Source organism: Hemitrygon akajei, chromosome 11 (genome assembly GCF_048418815.1).
Source record: "Hemitrygon akajei chromosome 11, sHemAka1.3, whole genome shotgun sequence".
In the NCBI taxonomy this organism is placed as follows: domain Eukaryota; kingdom Metazoa; phylum Chordata; class Chondrichthyes; order Myliobatiformes; family Dasyatidae; genus Hemitrygon; species Hemitrygon akajei.
The window spans coordinates 30,394,284-30,413,654 of NC_133134.1; the positions used below are offsets into that span (position 1 = coordinate 30,394,284).

A 19,371-nucleotide genomic window follows, 5' to 3' on the forward strand; every position below is an offset into this window, starting at 1 on the left:
TACCATACTTTTAAATATCTTTCCTCATGAATTTTTTTTCCGGATTGTGTTTTTCTGTGCATAGTACACTGAACCATTCTTCTACCTTTATAGTGGCCCATAACTTCGTGGTTTTATTGTTGGGGATTACGTTTTTTTCTGCTCAAGCGATAGACCATCAATAAACATTACAGCGAATAACCGCGTCAAGTGCGTGGGGGATGGGCGACGAGTTCCGGGAGGAGGAGAATTTCACTACTACACGTTTGCTTCTGTGGTGCCAACATCGCTACTTTAAAACGTAAGAGGGAAAAGAAAATCGACTCTGGTCTATTCCCGGTGTGGAAAATTTTCGATAAGATGCGAATACATTTTATTTCTCTTCCCATACAATGTTAGCTAATTAACTGGTAAGTTAGTTTGCGGATTTGCACTTTCCTTCGTATATTGCTTTGTTCATTAATCAGGATTACAATTACAGTACAGTTAATCGTTTTGTGTTTCTTTACTTTGTAAATGGCTATTTTTTGTTTTAAAACTTGTCTTAAAACGTCATGAGAAATTAACAAAGCAGCCTGATGCTTTATTTCCTCTACTGTAACTCAGGATCTGAAGATTTCTGACCTTCGATCACAATTCGCAGGTGGTGACAGCCTGAAGTAAATGGGATTTAAATTCCTGGGAAGATAGTTCTCGCTTTAGACTTGTGGCTTTGCAGGTAAGGTAACTTTTCATATGCATTTCTTGCCATCGCACATCATTAAACTTTAAAATAAAACTGTGTTGCAAATAATGATATAATGGCTTGATTATTTAAAATGTTTACATTTTATAGCTTAGAAACCGAGTGTTATTCCAGTCAAGAAATCAGTGTCTATGGAAATGAAAACAAATTAACCTTCCAGGTCGAATACCTTAAAGAATGGTGCAAAAAGATAGGAAATTATTTTTTTAATATAGATGAAAAATGCTAAAGCAGTAAGTAATGTTTTTATAATCATAACTTTTAGTGCTGCATTTTTAAATGAATCAGAAAACTGTGTCTTCAATTCTTGCCACAGACTCGCGTCCAGAAATAAAGGATGGCTTAAAATGAATCTCAGGATTGTATGTTGTGACATATATTTACTTTGATAATAAATTAACTTTGAGCTTTGAAACTGAGAACCAGCTGCTTTCTTCAGTGGACATAAAATATTCCATGGCACTATTTCATAGAAAAACTCAAGAATTATTTCCAGTACCCTAGCCAACCTTTCTCCCTCAGCCAAGGTGATTTACTTTCGTCTACTTCTTAGAAGATCATTGGCTTATGAAGATGAAAACCCTTTGTCTTTTTTAAATTGACCTCCTGTTATGCCAAGATGAGGCCACACTCAGGATGGAGGAGCAACACCTTATATTCCCTCTGGGTAGCCTCCAACCTGATGCTGTTAATAACAATTTTTTCTTCCAGTAAACAAGTTTTCTTCACCTGCCCTCCTTCTTCTATTCCCCACTCTGACATTGTACCTCTTTACACCTGCCTATTACTTCCCCCGGATCCCCACCTCCTTCCCTGTTTCCTGTGGTCCACTCTCCTCTCCTATCAGATTCTTTCTTCTCCAGCCGTTGATCTTTCCCAACCACCTGGCTTCACCTATCACCTTCCAGCTAGCCTCCTTCCCCTCCCCCCCCCCCACCCAACCTTTTTATTCTGGCATCTTCCCCTTCCTTCTCAGTCCTGAAGAAGGATCTTGGCCTGAAAAGTTAACAATGTGTTCATTTCCATAGCTGCTGCCTGGTCCACTGAGTTACTTCACCTTTTTGTGTGTATTGTTTTAAAATTCTCAATTATGTTCCATGTTTCACTGGCAATAAAACTGAGTATGAAAGGCCACTGAATTTATTTTACTCTCCTTAGATGCTGCCTTACCTGTTAAAATTTCCATCATTCTGATTTTTTAATTTAACATTATTCTTGTATGTTTGTCTATAATATTCTTAGGAATCAAATTTATACATTGAAACCTCTGTAAATTCAGCTTGACTTGACAGGTGCTGGTTAATTGAATCTGCCAGTTCTGTCCACTTATCAGTCTGGCCACTTCCTCTGCAACACTGATTGCTAGAACAGAGACATTATTAAATGTTGAAGCAATGCTAAAGTCTTTTTTATTGTAATCATATTTCTCTTTCTATTTCTCCTCTCATCTTTAAGTATTTTTGTATGAGTGATCTTTTATAAAGGTAGTTACACAGACTATGAATTTATAACTCTGAACACTGATAACAATGGCCATCTACTGCAGAGTATTTCTTTAAAATATTAAGAATAAAAATAGGAATTCTAGATTTAATAGAGTAAATAAGAAATTCAGTAGTCTATTATGACTGCAGTATACAACAACAATTTTCCTATTAATGAGGGAAAAAGTCCCAAGATGATTCAGAGGAGTATCATCAGCCACAAGTCTGATGCTAAACTAACCAAGGGATATTAGGACAGACTTACTTGGAATAGCAGCAAGAAGAAGGGTGTTTAAGGTAAGGAATTCCAGAATTTGATGTCCAGTCAGCCTAAAGTCATATGGAATGATGAGAATTTGGAAAACTGCAAAAGGCCAGGATTGAAAGAGTGCAGTTATCTGTTGTTAAAGTGGAGCAGGTAAAAGATGTGGGAAGGATGAAACAAGGAGAAATTTGAAAACCAAGAGACAAATTTTAAAATAGAAGTTTTGTTTAATCAAGTACCACAGGTGAACATGAGTTCTGGGTGATTGGGACATAAATATATAAACTGAGCTGTAGAGTTTCGATAAGCTGAAGTTGATTTAACAGGAATGTAATATAGTAGAAAATTCCTGAATTAATAGCTGAGGTGTGGACAGAAATGGACAGTGTTATGAAAGTCTTCAGTAAGGTGGTCCAGGTGACAGAGTGAATATTATGAGATTCCTTTGGTGCAGCGTCAGACAGTTGCTGAGGAGAGCTGATGCATTTTCAGGTGAAGCTGCCAAAAGTAATGTAGATAAAGCCTTAGACCTATACAGCATAGAAACTGATACTTCAACCCACCAAATCAATGCTGACCATCAGGTAGTCATCCATACGAATTCCATTTACCAGAATTTAGTGCATAGCTTTCCTAGCCTTGGTAATTCAAGTACTCATCTAGATTCAGTGTGTTTCAGATTGCAATTAACCTCTGGGTGGGGGAAAAAAAACTCCTGCCGTGGAGATAAGTTTTATTTTATTATCTGCCCTGTACATAGCTGTCACACTTTTGTATTTTTCTATCATGTTTCTGCAAACCACTCCCCCATCCCACCAGCCTCCACTGCTCCAAAGAAAAGAAGGGATGGGGGAGTTAAAAATAATTTCTTGAACTTCATTTGTGACAATACCATAAGAAAAAGAACAAAAGTAGAACAACCATTGAAGGTGATTCCTTGCCTATGGCTAGAGATAAGACCATAAAATATAGGATTAGGAGTGAGACAATACAGAATATAGAGAGATAAAAGGGTAACTATAGTTCTATAGTTCAAGGGGTCCCTATAACCAGAAGGGCTGGGAAGGTGGTGTGACTAATTGTACCAAAGACTGCAATGAAGTTTCATAAGTCTAGGCACATAAGATGTAATTTTGTGTATATCTATCCATGCTACAGAACATTTCAGCTCTGAGACATGCATAGAAATCTTATTGGAGAGGTTCATGTGGCATAGTAGAAAATATAGAATTAGATTTGCAAAATGACAACACATCTAAGGACTTTTGAAAGGAAAAGGAGGTTTGGGTTGAAGCAATACTTAAGTGACAAATGAGTCGAGGATGATTGTCCTTTTGAGGAAAAAGGTAATGAAGGGGAGGGATATAGTACCTCTAAGGAGAGTAATTTTACAGATATTAACTAACATGGAATCAAGGAGAAGAGGTTGACCAGTAGGTTCAAGGGAACAGGAGGTGATACCTATGGATAAGATGAAACTGAAAAGAAAATGAAGTAGAAAAAGATGCAAGTCCAAGACTGGGACATGTGGCTTTCAAATTGAGAGCTTAGTGATATTTGACTTGTTGGCAAGAGGAAAAGAAAGATGCTCCTGAGACTGGAGAGCAAACCAAACATATGCTATAGATATCTCTTAAGGATTCACCTCTGTTTTCTCAAGCTTATCAGAAAATGCCTTATTGAACTGAAACAATTCCAGATGTGAAGGTCTGATTGAGCAGAGTGGTGGTGGCAGAAATAGTATGCTAAGTAAAAATAAGTCTGAAGAAGTTTGAAATTACGTTGGAAATGATATAATAAGCTGAGTGAATAAGCATGAAAATGACAGATGCCATATAGCATGGAAAAACTTGAAGATATCAACTTTGGAGTCTGAAACAGAAAATTAGTATATACAAATGATAAGAGATTTGGTAATGTTGATGTTCAAAGATGTCCTATACACAAGTTAGCATGTAGGTGCAGAAAGTGGTTAGGAAAGCAAATTGTATGTTACCATTTATTGCAAGCGGATTTGAGACAAAGGTATGTTTACCTGACTTATAGAGGGTTTCATTGAGATTATGTTAGTACTATTTTTTTTTAACCTAGTGCATGAAGGTTCTCTGAATTAGTTCCAGGGATGGTAGATTTGTTGTATTAAGAGAGATTGGGAAGATTGAAGATGGTTTTTAGAGTTGAGAAGAATGGGAAAAGATCGCATTGAAACTTTCAAAACTCTTATAAGGCTGACAGGCTGGATGCCGGGATATTTCCCTGACTAAAAAGTGTGGAATCAGGGGCATAGTCTCAGAATTAGGGATGACCAATTTCGGCCTGAGATGAGAAATTTCTTCATGCAGAGCAGGATTGAGTCCCTCCTCTGGAAGACTTTAGAGGTGCAGTCCTTAAGTTCAATCAAAATGCGGAATGGTAGATTGCAGTATATTATGAGGACCAAGGAGTATGGGGATAGTGTGTAAGATTATGCTGAGGTATTAGATCAACCATGATTAACGTTGAGAGTTTTCCATTAGAAGACATAGAAGGAAGTGGAATCAGGATGCAAATTGAGCCCCTGGTGGAAATATTTTATAAGATAGTATCAGAACAAGCCTTATCTGTGAGTGACACAGCACTAAAAACGAATCATGATATTACTCATGGCAAATCGCTGTTTCCTAATGTGGTGGTTTGCTGTTCTACTCTATTATTATAATTGTTATACAATGCAAATGTAGTTGCCTTGAGTTTATTTGGTTCATCAAAGAAAAGTTTATCACTAAATTATTTGCATTATTTTCTTCTTTCAAATAGTTTGATTTAATAACATGAGTTTTAATTTTTCCTAATTCCACTCTCCCTTTTCTCTTACCCAACTTTACTTCCCCTTTCTCTTTTTTGATTTTTTTTATTCATCCTTTTTCAATCTTTTTTCTCTTTTTTCCCTGTTCTTTCTACATCTTGACTTTCTCCCAGTCTCTTCTTATGTGGCTTTCGTGCATGAATTGACTTAATACTGAAATTACCTGGGACAGAAAGAGCTACAGTTGGTGGCAGCAGTGCAATTGATTAAAAAGTATTGCCACAATGAACCTACAGATACTGTAGCTGATTCTGAGCAAAAGTCAGATGTTAGAGTTGGCATGTGTGTGGAGCTCCCTGTGACTCTGGGTTTCCCCGAGGAGCTCTAGTTTCCTTCTATGGTTCATAAATGCTGCTAATTAAGTTAATCATTAGGTAAAGTGCCCTTAGGGCAGGTGATTAGAAGAACTAGGATAATACTTGTTGGAGAATAGTTTATATGGATGTTAAAGTCCATTGTCATATGGACAAATGTTTATGCACAGGTTCAAATAAAAACTTGCATGCAGCATCACAAGCACATAACATCATATAAGCAGCATTCACAATAAAGGTACAAATTGTACACAATTTTACAAGAAATAACACAATCAGAACAAAAATAATTAAGTACATTGCAGTGTGAAGTGATCAAAGTGGTCATAGTGTTCTTATTGCTAGTGATTATGGATTGCGGAGTGATTTCAGAAGCAAATTGTTGAAGTAGCTGTTCTTGAACCTGGCAGTGTGTGACTTCAGGCTTCTGTACTTCTGCCTGATGGTAACTGGAAGAAGATGAATGACACAAGGATATGAGAAGTACTATCTCATAAGATTTTGTTTGGTTTTATGGTGATAACAGTAAAGAATTGTAATCAGCTGAATATTATTCATGTCCCACCATATTACTATTGGATATAATTGTGAATTATTAGGTACACCTGCTCATTAATGTAAATATCAAATCAGCCAATCACGTAGATGCAAACTCAATGCATACAAGCATGCAGGCATGTTCAAGAGGTTCAGTTGCTGTTTAAATCAAACATCAGAATGGAGAAGAAATGTGATCTAAGTGACTTTGACCATGGAATGATTGTTGGAGTGGTTTGAGTATCTCAGAAACTGCTGATCTCCTGGGATTTCTCACACAACAGTCTCTAAACTTTCGAGCATGGTAAAAACAACAACAGCAAGAAAAAAGTACATCCAGTGAGCAGCAGTTCTGTGGACAAAAATGCCTTGTTAATGAGAAAGGTCAGAGGAGATCGGCCAGGCTGTTTCAAGTTGACAGGAAGGTGACAGTAACTTAAATAACCACGGGTTACAACAGTGATGTACAGAATAGCATCTCTGAATGCATAACATGTCAAACTTTGAAGAGGATGGGTCACAGCAGCAGAAGACTATGAACATATGCTCAGTGGCCAATTTATTGGGTACAGAAGGTATCTAATAATGTGGCCACTGAGTGTAAAATTCCAATGAAAAGTGAGAAGGATGCAAAGAATCTAATAAACAATGGAGATAAGTGACAAAAATAAAATGTAATGTGGGGAAAATTAGATTATTTGCTTTACTGGGCAAACAATAAAACAGAACACCTTCTAAACTTGTAAAAAAAAACAACAAAATCTCAACATTGAGAGGGATCTTGTTATGGTTATTCATAAACTATAGGGAGTTCACAACGCAGTACAGCAAACAAATAGAAAAACAAAAGGCATGGTTGCCTTTAACGTAAGAAGTTTGGAATACAAGAGTGAGGAAATCATTGTGTAAAACTTGCATGTTTCCATAACTGGAGTTTTTATCTGCAGAAGGAAGGACATGTTTCCTTTAGAGCAGAGATATTTTGAAGAATGAGATTGTCTGAAAGGATATGAGAGGGTAAAATGCTGAGAAGTTCTTTCTGTAGGTGATATAGCTGGGCAGTATAACAGACTTCCACTTTGATCTGAACAAAGGATGGATTTTATCACTCAGACAGTAATGGATCGGCAAATTGTCAACCCCCAAGCATTGTAGATCACATTGAAAACTGAGTGTGATTTTGTTTTGGATAATAATGAAGTCACTTCATATGGAGAGAGGGCTGAAAAACGGTACTGAGATAAACGTCAGCTATTATCTTGATGAAGGGTGACACAGTTAGAAAGGCAAATGGACTATGTAAGCTTTTATTGCTTATTCTCTCATCTTCCCCCTTCCTTTCTGGTCCCGATTAAATGTTGACTGTTTATTCCTTTCCACAGATGCTGTCTGACCTGCTGAGTTCTTCCAGTTTTTTGTGTATGTTGCTCTGGATTTCCAGTATCTGCAGAATCTCTTGTGTTTATGATTTAATGCTCCACTGTGAAGTCTCTTCAAGATATGCCTTCCCTGAAGAAGCTTAAATCTTCTCTTTGATGGGAGTTCAGTAAGGCCCTCTCGCTCTGTTCCCCTGTGATCTCTGCTGCCCTCTGCATGTGTTCTTCCAGATTCACGACCACAGCCACTTATCCTTCCTGGGAACTTGTCACCTTCTAGTTTGTCCTCTGTCCCCTTCCCCTACCTTTTTATCCTGCTGTCTTCCCCCATTCTTCCCAGTCCTGATGAAGGGTCTCGGCCCAAAACGCGCCTGTTTATTCATTTCCACAGAAGCTGGCAGACCTGCTGAGTTCCTCCAGCATTTAGTGTGCTTCGTTCTGGATTTCCAGCATCTGCAAAATCTTCTGTCTTTATTGCTGATGTTCTTTGTTCTTATGAAAGGGAGTTGACTTGTCTGTTCACAACGGCATCCCACATCAGTGATAAAAGGTTGCATTCTAATACAATCTGGTTGGCCTCATTATTTTTTGAATCAATTCTCCTGAAAGATGATAGCAGGATTCACTTACCGGTATATCCAAGGGCTTATTTAAAATCCCATGGAGATGTTGACTTGCTTAATGTGATTACTTGGAGTGTAACTTTACTGCTAGAGGAAAAATAGGCTTTAGAAATTCAATACATTTGGGTTATATGTACAAACACAGTGAATAGTGTTTGAATATATTTATTTAGTGCTAATATTTTAGTTGATTTTTTCAATTTTGGAAACAGTAATATATTATTAGGAACCTGGTTGATATTCTCCAGCGATAAGAACTGGTATCTGAGCTTGAGAGCAACCTACCTGTGAAAACAGTCCATCCATTACTCTTGAATGATAAAATAATGATTACCAAATCAATGTATCACAGAGACACTGGCTACTGTTACTGATTTTTTAAAATTTTAAATACTTTACAAATATAACTTGTTAAAGGTAATAGTTCCTTCCATCCCAAAGGTACTTGACAGTTTTGTTAAATACTCTTGCCTCTGGTCTCCTTTTTAATTTGTGATCTTCAGTTGTAAATATTGGAAAAGTGAACATGGAGTGAATTTCTTGGTTGGGAATTTCAAGCACATGGAATGGTATGGTGCCTTGAGACTTCTACATTCCCTTCACAATTGTTGTTCAGATCAAACATCCGAATGGAGAAGGAATGTAATCTAAGTGACTTTGACTGTGGAATGATTGTTGGGGTGGTTTGAGTATCTCAGAAACTGCTGGTCTCCTGGAATTTCTAATAGATCAGGAGTTCTCAACCTTTTTATGCCATGGATCCTGGCCATTAACCAAGGAGTCTGTGCACCCTAGGTTGGGAATCCCTGTTTTAGATGGAGTTTTATTGGCACTTCAATACTGTTTGGTATTGTTCTATATTTCTTATTGTCATTACCCAACACAAGTATGCCTCCTTGAAATTTCCAGCTGTCTGAGCAGCCACAGAAGTTAAGGAAAAGAGTTCCAAATTTCTTCTATGCTTCACCTGACTAAGTGTTCCTGATTTGTTTCAGATTAGCATAGCTTTGTTTTGGAAACACTCAGTAAGTCAGGCAGCAACCTGAGTTTGGCCTCATCATGGCAGTAGAGGAGGCTATGTATGGACATATCCGAATGGGAATGTGAAGCAGAGTTGAAGTGGGTGGCAACCGGGAGATCCTGCCTGTTATGGTGGACGGAGTGGAGGTGCTCGACGAAGCGGTCCCCCAATCTGCGTCGGGTCTCGCCGATGCAATAGATTACCCCAACAGACTCACAAGTGAAGTGTTGCCTCACCTGGAAGGACTGTTTGGGGCCCTGAATGGTGGTAAGAGAGGAGGTGTAGGGACAGGTTTAGCACTTACGCTTGCAGGGATAAGTACCAGGTGGGAGATCTGTGGGGAGGGACGTGTGGACCAGGCAGTCACGGAGGGAACAATCCCTGCGAAAAGCAGAGAGGGGTAGAGAGGGAAAGATGTGCTTAGTGGTGGGGTCCTGTTGAAGGTGGCAAAAGTTGCAGAGGATAATATGCTGGATCTGGAGGCTGGTGGGGTGGTAAGTGAGGACAAGGGGAACATGTCCCTCCTCTACATCGGCGAGACCCGACGCAGATTGGGGGACTGCTTCATTGAGCACCTCCACTCCATCCGCCATAACAGGTAGGATCTCCCGGTTGCCACCCACTTCAACTCTGCTTCACATTCCCGTTCGGATATGTCCATACATGGCCTCCTCTACTGCCATGATGAGACAAAACTCAGGTTGGAGGAGCAACACCTCATATACCGTCTGGGTAGTCTCTAGCCCCTTGGTATGAACATTGAATTCTTCAACTTCCAGTAATTCCCTCCCTCTCCCTTCACCCATCCTAGTTTCACTCTGCCTCCTCTTCTAGCTGCCTATCACCTCTCTCAAGATTCTGCCTTCTTCTACTACCCATAGCGCTTTCCCCTTACATTCCTTCTTCACCTCTACCGCCTATCCCCTCCCTGCTTCCCCTCCCCCACCCCTTGATCTTTCCTCTGATTGGTTTTTCACCTGGCACATTCCACCCTCCCCCCACCTTCTTCAGTCCTGACGAAGGGTCTCGGCCCGAAACATTGACTGCTCATTTCAACGGATGCTGCCCGACCTGCTGAGTTCATCCAGCTTTTGTACGTGTTGAAGTGGTTGACTAGTGTTGCAGACTTTTATTTTTATTTAAACAGAACTATCCAATTAGAGAAACAATTAATGGATATTTCTAATATACAAACTGGAAGATGCATCTAGACTTGGGAATGAATTGTGACTTGTGATACAATGATTTTGACACTATAGAACTAGATGGAATACTTTTGATTATTGATAAAAATGTTAGCATATACATGATGTATACTTGTCATTTAAGAAACTCTTGGGTAGGCACATTTCTCTCTCTGCTGGCCATCACACTGCTGGCATTTAGGGCAACAATAAAGGTCCTCCATATCTGGCGGTATTCAGGAATTCCTTCGTTGTGTCAGTAGTTCTGTTTTCATTGTGTTAGTACCTCTGTTTTCACTGTTGTCAGTCATGCAAGTTCCGGGTGGAGACTCAGGAATAACATCACACTCAGTTGCAGATAGATTCTTTATTGTTGATTTTGTAACAATTTTGTTCTACCAGGCAGGGTTGTTAGCCCTGAGCCGAACCCCGGAACCTGGAGGACTGGTGAGCCACTCTTAGTCTTTCCTCTACCCTTTGACCTGTTTGGCATGGGTCACCCTAGCAAAAGCCAAAACATAAAGCTCTGACTCCAGCCAGCATAGCTCTCTGGGTCAGTGAGGCATGCAAGCCTCCAAGTACTACAACAAGGTTGTGGTCCTCCCGGAGGGGATAGACACATGGTTGAAAGAGGAAAAAAAATAGGAGGGCTATGTGGGAGAAAAGGTTAAACTGTTCTTAGAATAGGTTAAAGGGTCAGCACAGCATTATGGGCTGAAGCACCTGTACTGTGTAGTACTTTTTTATGTTCATATGTTTTTTATTCTTTGAGCTACAGAATGTTAGCTGATTGCTGGCTTAGTTATTGGCTTATTCTTTAACTTTCAGGAATCCTTTTAATCTATTTTCTTCCGAGAAGTTCCATTATCCTGTTTATACTAGAGAACATTTTGTGTATATATAAACTGTTAGGTACAGATAATTTACTTGGGCTTTCATTCCCTAGCCTAACTAGTCACAGTCTGGCTATTGACCAGCAAAGGTCCTAAGCAAATTCTTCTCAGGAATCTCATCAGACCTCCAGGCAGAGTCACGAGTGGGGTCACAAAGACAATTGTATCTTCAGAAAATTGGTATGCTCAAGCAATCCTCAGCAACTGAACAAAATGGGCAGAACTTTGCTGTACACCGGAATTCTGGTTCTTGACTTGTTTTTACATATACGTGTACAACTTGAGAACAAAATATGCCATCCAGAACTTCAGGCTCCTTCTAACATTTAGTTAAGAACATGTTTGATCTGATCATAATCTTAGTTTTCAATTTATGCCTTCTAGCAGTAACCTTTCACAGCCTTGCAGATCAAAAATCTATCTACCTGCAGCTTAAAAATATTCATACACCCCACTTTCACTGTTCTTTGCAGAAAAGGCTGACAAAGAGTCAAAAAAATTGACCTCCCCAGAGTAAAAAAAAAGTCACCTCATCTATTTTAAATGGACATACCTTCAGTTTCAAACAGTGATTTCTGGTTCTACGTACTCCCACATGAGTATTCGTCCTCTGCATATCCACTGTGTAAAGACCACTTGAGATTTTAAGTAATCTTCAACTCTTATAGGTTCCAGTAGATGCAAGCCTAGCCTGTCTAACATTTCTTTATAAGATAATTTGTCCATTCACACACTAATTTAGTAAATTCTCTCTGAACTGCATCTAATTAATTAACATACTTCAAACAAAAATACAGACTGTTGTGTGTTTAATATTTCAATAATATTTGAGTAATCTTGTATATATATTGGTTAATTAAGTATTCTTGTTCATTTAAGTTATTAATTACGGGTTACAGCATGCTTCACTTAAAAGTAAAGATGAAGTTACACCTATGTTTCACGCTCCATGTTTTCCTTTGAATTAATATAATGTTTTCAAGTTACAAAACATAACATCGGCAACAAAGTATTTTTAAACTAACCTGATGCAGCTAGCGACCTGGTAAAGTGCAGCAAGTCATTCAAAATTAAATAAACATGGCAAGTGATAAATGCTCCCCAGCACATGGAGACGGTCGAGTTTAAAAAAAAGCCAAAAACTGAAGAATTCATGGGTTCATAAAGAGTGAGTACTAAGTGATCATTTAAAAAAAAACAGAAATGGCTGGCTACATCAGAAAGATATACAAGTTTGACTACACAGCAGGTAATTGGCTCATACATATTGAGCTATTGGAACAATATTTTGAAGCAAATGAAATAACCAATGAGAAGCGAGTGCCAATTTTGCAAAGTGCATTAGTTTTATAAGCATATAGTTTGCTTCAGAGTTTGACTGCTCCAACCAAACCATCAGAAACAAACTTTGCTGCTGTTGAAAAAGTAATGCAGGAACATTTAGAACCAAAAGCATTGTTGATTGCAGAATGTTTTAGGTTTCATAAGCGGAGTCAGAAGAGGAGTCCATTTCAGCTTACGTGGCTGAATTGAGATTGTCTGAGCATTGTTAGTGCAGTATTGGTCTTAATGATACACTAAGAGATCATTTAGTTTGTGGAACTTTACAGGAAAGCATTCAGAAATGGCCTTTACATGAAGCACAGATTACTTTTAAAAGAACAGTGGAAGTCGTTGTTTCAATGGAAACTCCAGAGACACAATTGAGTTGCAGTCAGGAATGACAGTGTGTGAACAAAATTACATTGCCTAAACAAAAATGGGTCAGGCCGAAAATATAATGTTACCAGTTACCATTGTGGTAGGAGATCACATACACCAAACAAATGCAGATTTAAAAGAGAAACTTGCGGAAAATACAAAGTACAACAAAGTAAGACGCATACAAAGAGCATGTCAGGCAGACAAAAATAAATGGACTGCACAAGGAAGAGAAAAGCTATGAAGTCAAGTTGCAGTTTCAAAAAGAGTTTCTGCCTGCTGCTGTTGAAAAATCTGTTGATGATGAGACTGACACAGGATGGTGTAGCCTTGTGATTACAGTGTGAAAATTAACAATAGACAATAAGGCTTACACGAGAAGTGAATAGGAAATTAATTAAAACGGAATTAGACACTGGTTCAGGATTTCAATCATTCCACAAAATTAATTTGAATGGTATTTCAAAGATACCAAACGGAAGCCTGCTGTTATTCAACTAAGAAGTTATACTGCAGAAAAGATAACTCTGGTAGGTATGATATCTGTAACAATGAAAAGCAACAACCAACAAGCCACATTGAGCTTTATGTGGCAAAAACAGAAGGGCCCGCATTGTGGGGGTGTGATTGGCTGAGACAACCACAACTTGATTATAGATGGAATGAATGAAATTTTATTTTGGTCAGTACAAACATAACAAAAAGCATCATTTTCAATGATGATTTCATAAAACAAAATTAAGTAATAAAGATCTTTAGAACTGACCGAAAGGGTGTAGGCTGAAGCTACAGCTTATTATGCTGTATATTATTAAAAATAATTTTTTTAACTTGTTAAGTGCGGCGCATGTTTTAAAAATTCTCACTACAACTGTTCCATAGATTCACCCTCTGACTGAAGTACAATGATTTTTTACATTTGTTCTTATCCTTTGTTTTTGAAATACACATGTTCCTCTCAAATCATGTTGACTTTCTCTTATTTTAAACAATCTTTGGATACTTTGTGGTAACTGTCCATTTTTTACTTTATACATAATTTGTATTATTTAAAAATCTACAAAATGTCTGAATTTTAAAGTATTTAGTTGAATAAATACTGGATTGGTTGGCTCATTATAACCTGTCTTATTTACAATTTGTATGGCTTTTTTTGGAGTAGAAAAATCGAGTTTGTATTTGTTTTGTGTGTATTTCCCCATACCTCTACACAGTAAGTCATGTATGGGATCCATCCACAACTGCATGCCACATACGGTGCAATGAATCCATATGAAAGCAAATTAAGAAGTATACTGGATGATGCCACGGCAGTGTTCAAGGATAGCAAAAGAAAACTCAAACATATCGGTGGTAAAATATTACTACATGAAAATGCTGCACCCAAGTTTTGCAAAGCCTATCCGGTTCCTTATACCATCTGTGACAAAGTAGCCAGTGACCTAGATTGCATGGAGGTGAAGGAATTCTTTCAAAGGTTGAGTGGAGCTCATTGGCAATGGCAGTGGTCCCAGTGGCCAAGAGGAACGTGTCTGTCAGGATCTGTGGAGATTTTAATGTCACCATCAACTGAAAACAGATTAATAACCTCTGCCCACTTCAGCAAAGTGGACTTAGTGGAAGCCTATTTGCAGATAGAGATGGAAGAAGAGTCCAAGGAGTTTCTCACCATAAACACTCACAAAGGGCTTTATCGATATAATAGGCTTATTTTTAGAGTAGCATCTGCACCTGCACTCTGGCAGAAAGCCATGGACCAGGTGCTGCGAAGCTGCCCAGGCACTCAGTGTAACCTGGATGACGTCATTGTAACCAATAAGGATGACAAGGAACATTGCCAAAATCTCAAGACAGTGTTAAAAAGTTTAGACGATTATGGGCTCAGAGCATAATGCAACAAGTGTGAATTCTTTAAATCAAGCATTGCTTCCTGTGGTCACACGATTGACGCAATAGAATTACATAAGTGTACTGAGAAAATTCAGTCAGTGGTGAATGCCCCAAGGCTTAAGGATGTGTCATAGTTGTGGTTCTTTTAGAATTCGTCAACAATCTTAACAGGTTCCTGCCAAACTGGGCTACTGTGCTCCTCCCCTTGAACTCATTACTGCAGATCGGGAAGAAATGGCAATGGACAAAGCAGTGTGAGGTGGCTTTCAAAAAGACACCAGATTCTATACTGAAACATTATGATTCACATCCATGAAGTTTGTCTGTGTCACCTTGCCTTATGGTATAGGTGCAGTCATGTCACATGTTATGAATGATGGAAGTGAATGCCCATAGACTTTACATCATGTTCCCTTACCACTGCAGAGAAAAATTATTGATAGATTGACAGAGAGGCCCTGAGTCTGGTGTGGGGTGTAAAACATTTCAACCAGTACTTGTATGGGAGAGAGTTTACCCTCATTACTGATCATCAACCACTGGCATCCATTTGCAATCCACAGAAGGGTGTTTCCCTAACAGTAGCAGCATGAATTCAGAGATAGGCTCTTGTTTCTTGAAGGACACAATTACAGGATTGAATTCAAGAGAAGGATTAATCATGGAAATGCTGATGGATTGTCCTGTTTACCCTTGGAAAAGGAAGTATTCGAAAAATTTACTGAAAAAGACCCTCCTCTTGATATATTCTCCCTAATGTAAATCGAAAGTCTCCCTATTACAGTGGAGACAATCAAGAGGGAAACCAGAAGAGACCCCACACTGTCTCAGGTCTACATCACCACCCAAAATAGCTGGAATGTGCAGCAGAAATTCTACTTCCCCCAATTTTACCAGTGCCAGGATGAATGTGCCCTTTACAGGGGTTTCCTGATATGGGGATTGAGAGTTGTACTACCCATGCTGAGAGCTAACGTGTTGGAGCAGTTACAAGCCGGCCATGTAGGTGTGGTCAAAATGAAAGTGTTTGCTCAAAGTTTTGTCTGGTGGTCCGGGATAGATCAGCAGACCGAGCAGCTTGCCATGCACTGTTTGGGATGCTAACATGTCCAGAAGATGGCAAGAGCAACATTTCACCATCCCTGGGAATTCCTGCACTTCCCTGACACTGGATTCATGTGGATTTTGCTGGACTATTGAAGGACACACATTTGTTGTGGATACAGCTACAAAGTGGCCAGAAGTATTCCTGATAGCCTGGACAACAGTCTCATACACTGTTGATCTATTGAGAACCCTTTTCCCAAGGACTGGTGCACCAGAACACTTAGTCAGTGACAATGGGCCACAGTTTGTGACGCAACAGTTTCAATCATTCCAAAAAATACATGGAATAAGACATATTACATTTGCACTCTACCACCCAGCTAATTACTTGGCAGAAAGGTTACCACCCAGAGTCTAAAGAATGCAATGTGAGCAATGCCAGCAGAACACTCTGCATTAACACTGAACCAGAAACTTGCCAATTTCCTCCATGCATGTTGTAATGCAACACACTCCACAACTCACCAGCTCGGCTGTTCCTGTGCTGTCCCTTGCTTTCATGCTTGGAACCCAATCTCAGAAGGAGGATGCAGACAAATCATTGAGGCAAATTGAAGACTCCTCAAGTAAGGAGGTTTGATGTTTCACCCCTGGACAAATAGTCCAGGTGAGGGACTGCAGAGGTGATAAAAAGTGGGTACTCGGAATGATTAAGGGCAGAACAGGACCACTCTCCTACACAGTGGAGATTGGGGCTGATATCTCCTGGAGAAGACACATCCATTAGTTGAGGAGAACAGAGTCAATTGATAGAGAAGGAAGTTGGCTACTGCTATCAGAGCCACTTCCTGCATTCTCAGAGTCAATTCCTACAACTACCATAGAGGAGGCCCCAGAATCTATGATTGCCCCACAGCCGTAACTCCCACCTGCCAAGCAGAGTGGTCCCCTTGTCAGAAAAGACGTTATCCCACAAGGAAGAAATCCTCAGCTGCAATTAAATCTTTAGACTTGAATGGGACAATTTAAAAATTGATAAAGCTGTGGCTGTGTGTATATAGTAGTTACATTATATAGTATACTGTGTATATAGTTGAGATGCATTCTCTATTGAGTTGGAATTTATAGCTAAGCAGGCAGGAGTGTTTGTATTCAGTATTTCAATAATATTTGAGTAATCTTGTATATAAATTTGTTAATTAAGTATTCTTGTTCACTTAAATAATTAATTTGTGGGTTATATGTAAAATACATTAATTTCATACATCATCATGCTACCTCAAGATACGTGCGCACCTCACTTGAAAGTAAAGACAAAGTTACACCCACATTTCAGACTCCGCATTTCCTTTGAATTAATTTAATGTTTTGAACTTACAACAGGAGCGTACTGAACTGATCTCCAAATGGATCAGAATTAAGTTTATTGTCATTGACATAAACCTTTAAACCTGTTGTTTTGAATTAATTTAATGTTTTGAACTTGTTGTTCAAACCTGTTTTAAACCTTGTTTTAAAACTTGTTGTTCAAACCTGTTTTAACCCTTGTTTTAAACCTGTTGTTTTGAATTAATTTAATGTTTTGAACTTATAACAGGAGCGTACTGAACTGATCTCCAAATGGATCAGAATTAAGTTTATTGTCATTGACATAAACCTTTAAACCTGTTGTTTTGTGGCAGCAGTGCAGTGTAGGCATAAAAAAATTACTTTGAGTTACAATAAAAAGAAAGTAAAGGAAGTCAAGAATCAAGTTGTGGAGGGAGGTACAGAGGCCCAGTTTCAAAGTGTGTAGATTAGTCTGCACAGGTGATGGCACTGAATGTCCAATTGTAATTGATAACAGTGGCCTAATATGGGTATTGCTATGGTCTACGTGGTCCAGAACCCAGTGGAGAACCAGTTAGATTGCACCCACTACAGGCATTAGGCAAACTGCAGGGTCCAGCTACTTGCTCAGGAGGAGGTAATTCTAGTCGTGACCTACCTCTCAAAGCACTCATCACAGTAGATTTGACTGATGGTCGTAGGGGGAGCTCTCCCTGCTCATCATGGGCACTGGTTTGGTTTTTGCTCTTTTGAAGCTAGGGGACCCTCAGGTACAGCAGTAAGAGGTTGAAGATATCCTTGAACATTCCAGCCAGTTGTTTGGCATAAGTTTTCAGAACCCTACTGGGTTCACCATTGGGACCTGATGCCTTGCAAGGATATTCTGAAGTCAGCCTCCAAGACAGAGATCACAGGGTCACCAGATACCATGTATTCACACAGGTGTAGTTCTATTCTCGCTTTAAAACATGCATAAAAGGCAGTGTGCTCATTGGGGAGTGAAGCATCACTCCAGATATGCTGCTAGTATATGCCTCACAGCTGACCTGCATCTGATTGTGCCTCCATTTTCAAACAGAATTGCCTTTTTGCTCTCACAATAGCCTTCCATAGATCGTAGCTGGAGTTCTTGTAGGGTTCTGCATTGATGACCTTAAAAACCATAGATCTAGCCTTCAGCGGACTGTGAATCTCCTGATTCATCCATGGCTTCTGGTTTGGGTACATCCAGTATGTTCTCAAAGGCATGCACTCATTCACGTACATCTTGATGAAGTTAGTGATGACTGTGACATATTCAATCACCTCTGAAAATTCATCTCTGAGTATGGTCCAGTCCACCTGTAAATTCTGTTCCACCTTCCTTGTCCATCCTTCACAGTGCTCACCACTGGGGCTATGGTCCTCAACTCTGCCTGTACTGTACATCAGGAGCAGAAACATAGCCTGATAGTCAGAGCAAAGGGCAGGTGAGGGATAGCATGTTAAGCATTCTAGATGATGGTATAACAGTGACCAAATGTGTTGGCTCTTCTGGTACCAGAAGTGACATGTTGGTGCTAGTCTGTCACAGATTTCTTCAAGTTGGCCTGGTTGAATTCCTCCACAATGATCAGGAAGGTATCGAGGTACACTGTCTCATCACTGTTGGTCACGGCGCTCAGCCTCTCTACTGCCAGGTTGACATTGGCTAGGGGTGGGATACACACTGCAACCAGGATGGTGGTGAAGAACTCCAGTGGCAGATAGAATGGACAACGCTTGACCGCCAGATATCCGAGCAGGACTGAGACCACCTCATTTTTACACCACAATGAGTCATTCAAGAAGCAAATGTCACCACTGTCCTGACACTGCTGACCGGTCTGTATGGTGGAAGGTGGAGTCCTCACACTGGAGTGCAGGGGGTGAGCCATGTCTCTGTAAAGCAGAGCACACAACAGTCCCTGATGTCCCTCTGATGCTGCAATCATGCCTTGAGCTCTTCCATTTTATTTTCCAGAGATTGTACATTAGCCAGAAGGATGGCAGGGAAGGAAGGCCTTAAGGCCCTGTGTTTAGGTTTCACCTGCAGCCCACTCCAGCAACCTCATTTTCTCAGTTTCTTCTGACAATGGAGAGGTTCCCTAAGCTTGTGG

The 19,371-nt window shown here is 39.5% G+C and overlaps 1 protein-coding gene across 1 annotated transcript in view; it reads left to right on the forward strand.

Annotated features, from left to right (window-relative positions):
- Nucleotides 1-226: 226 nt before the first annotated feature.
- LOC140735452 (transmembrane channel-like protein 5) overlaps nucleotides 227-19,371 on the forward strand; it is a 123,877-nt gene continuing 104,732 nt past the window's right edge. Inside the window, exons 1-2 of the mRNA XM_073060544.1 lie at nucleotides 227-389; nucleotides 586-697. The gene's annotated coding sequence lies outside the window, so the exon portion shown is untranslated. The remainder of the gene's footprint in view (nucleotides 390-585; nucleotides 698-19,371) is intronic.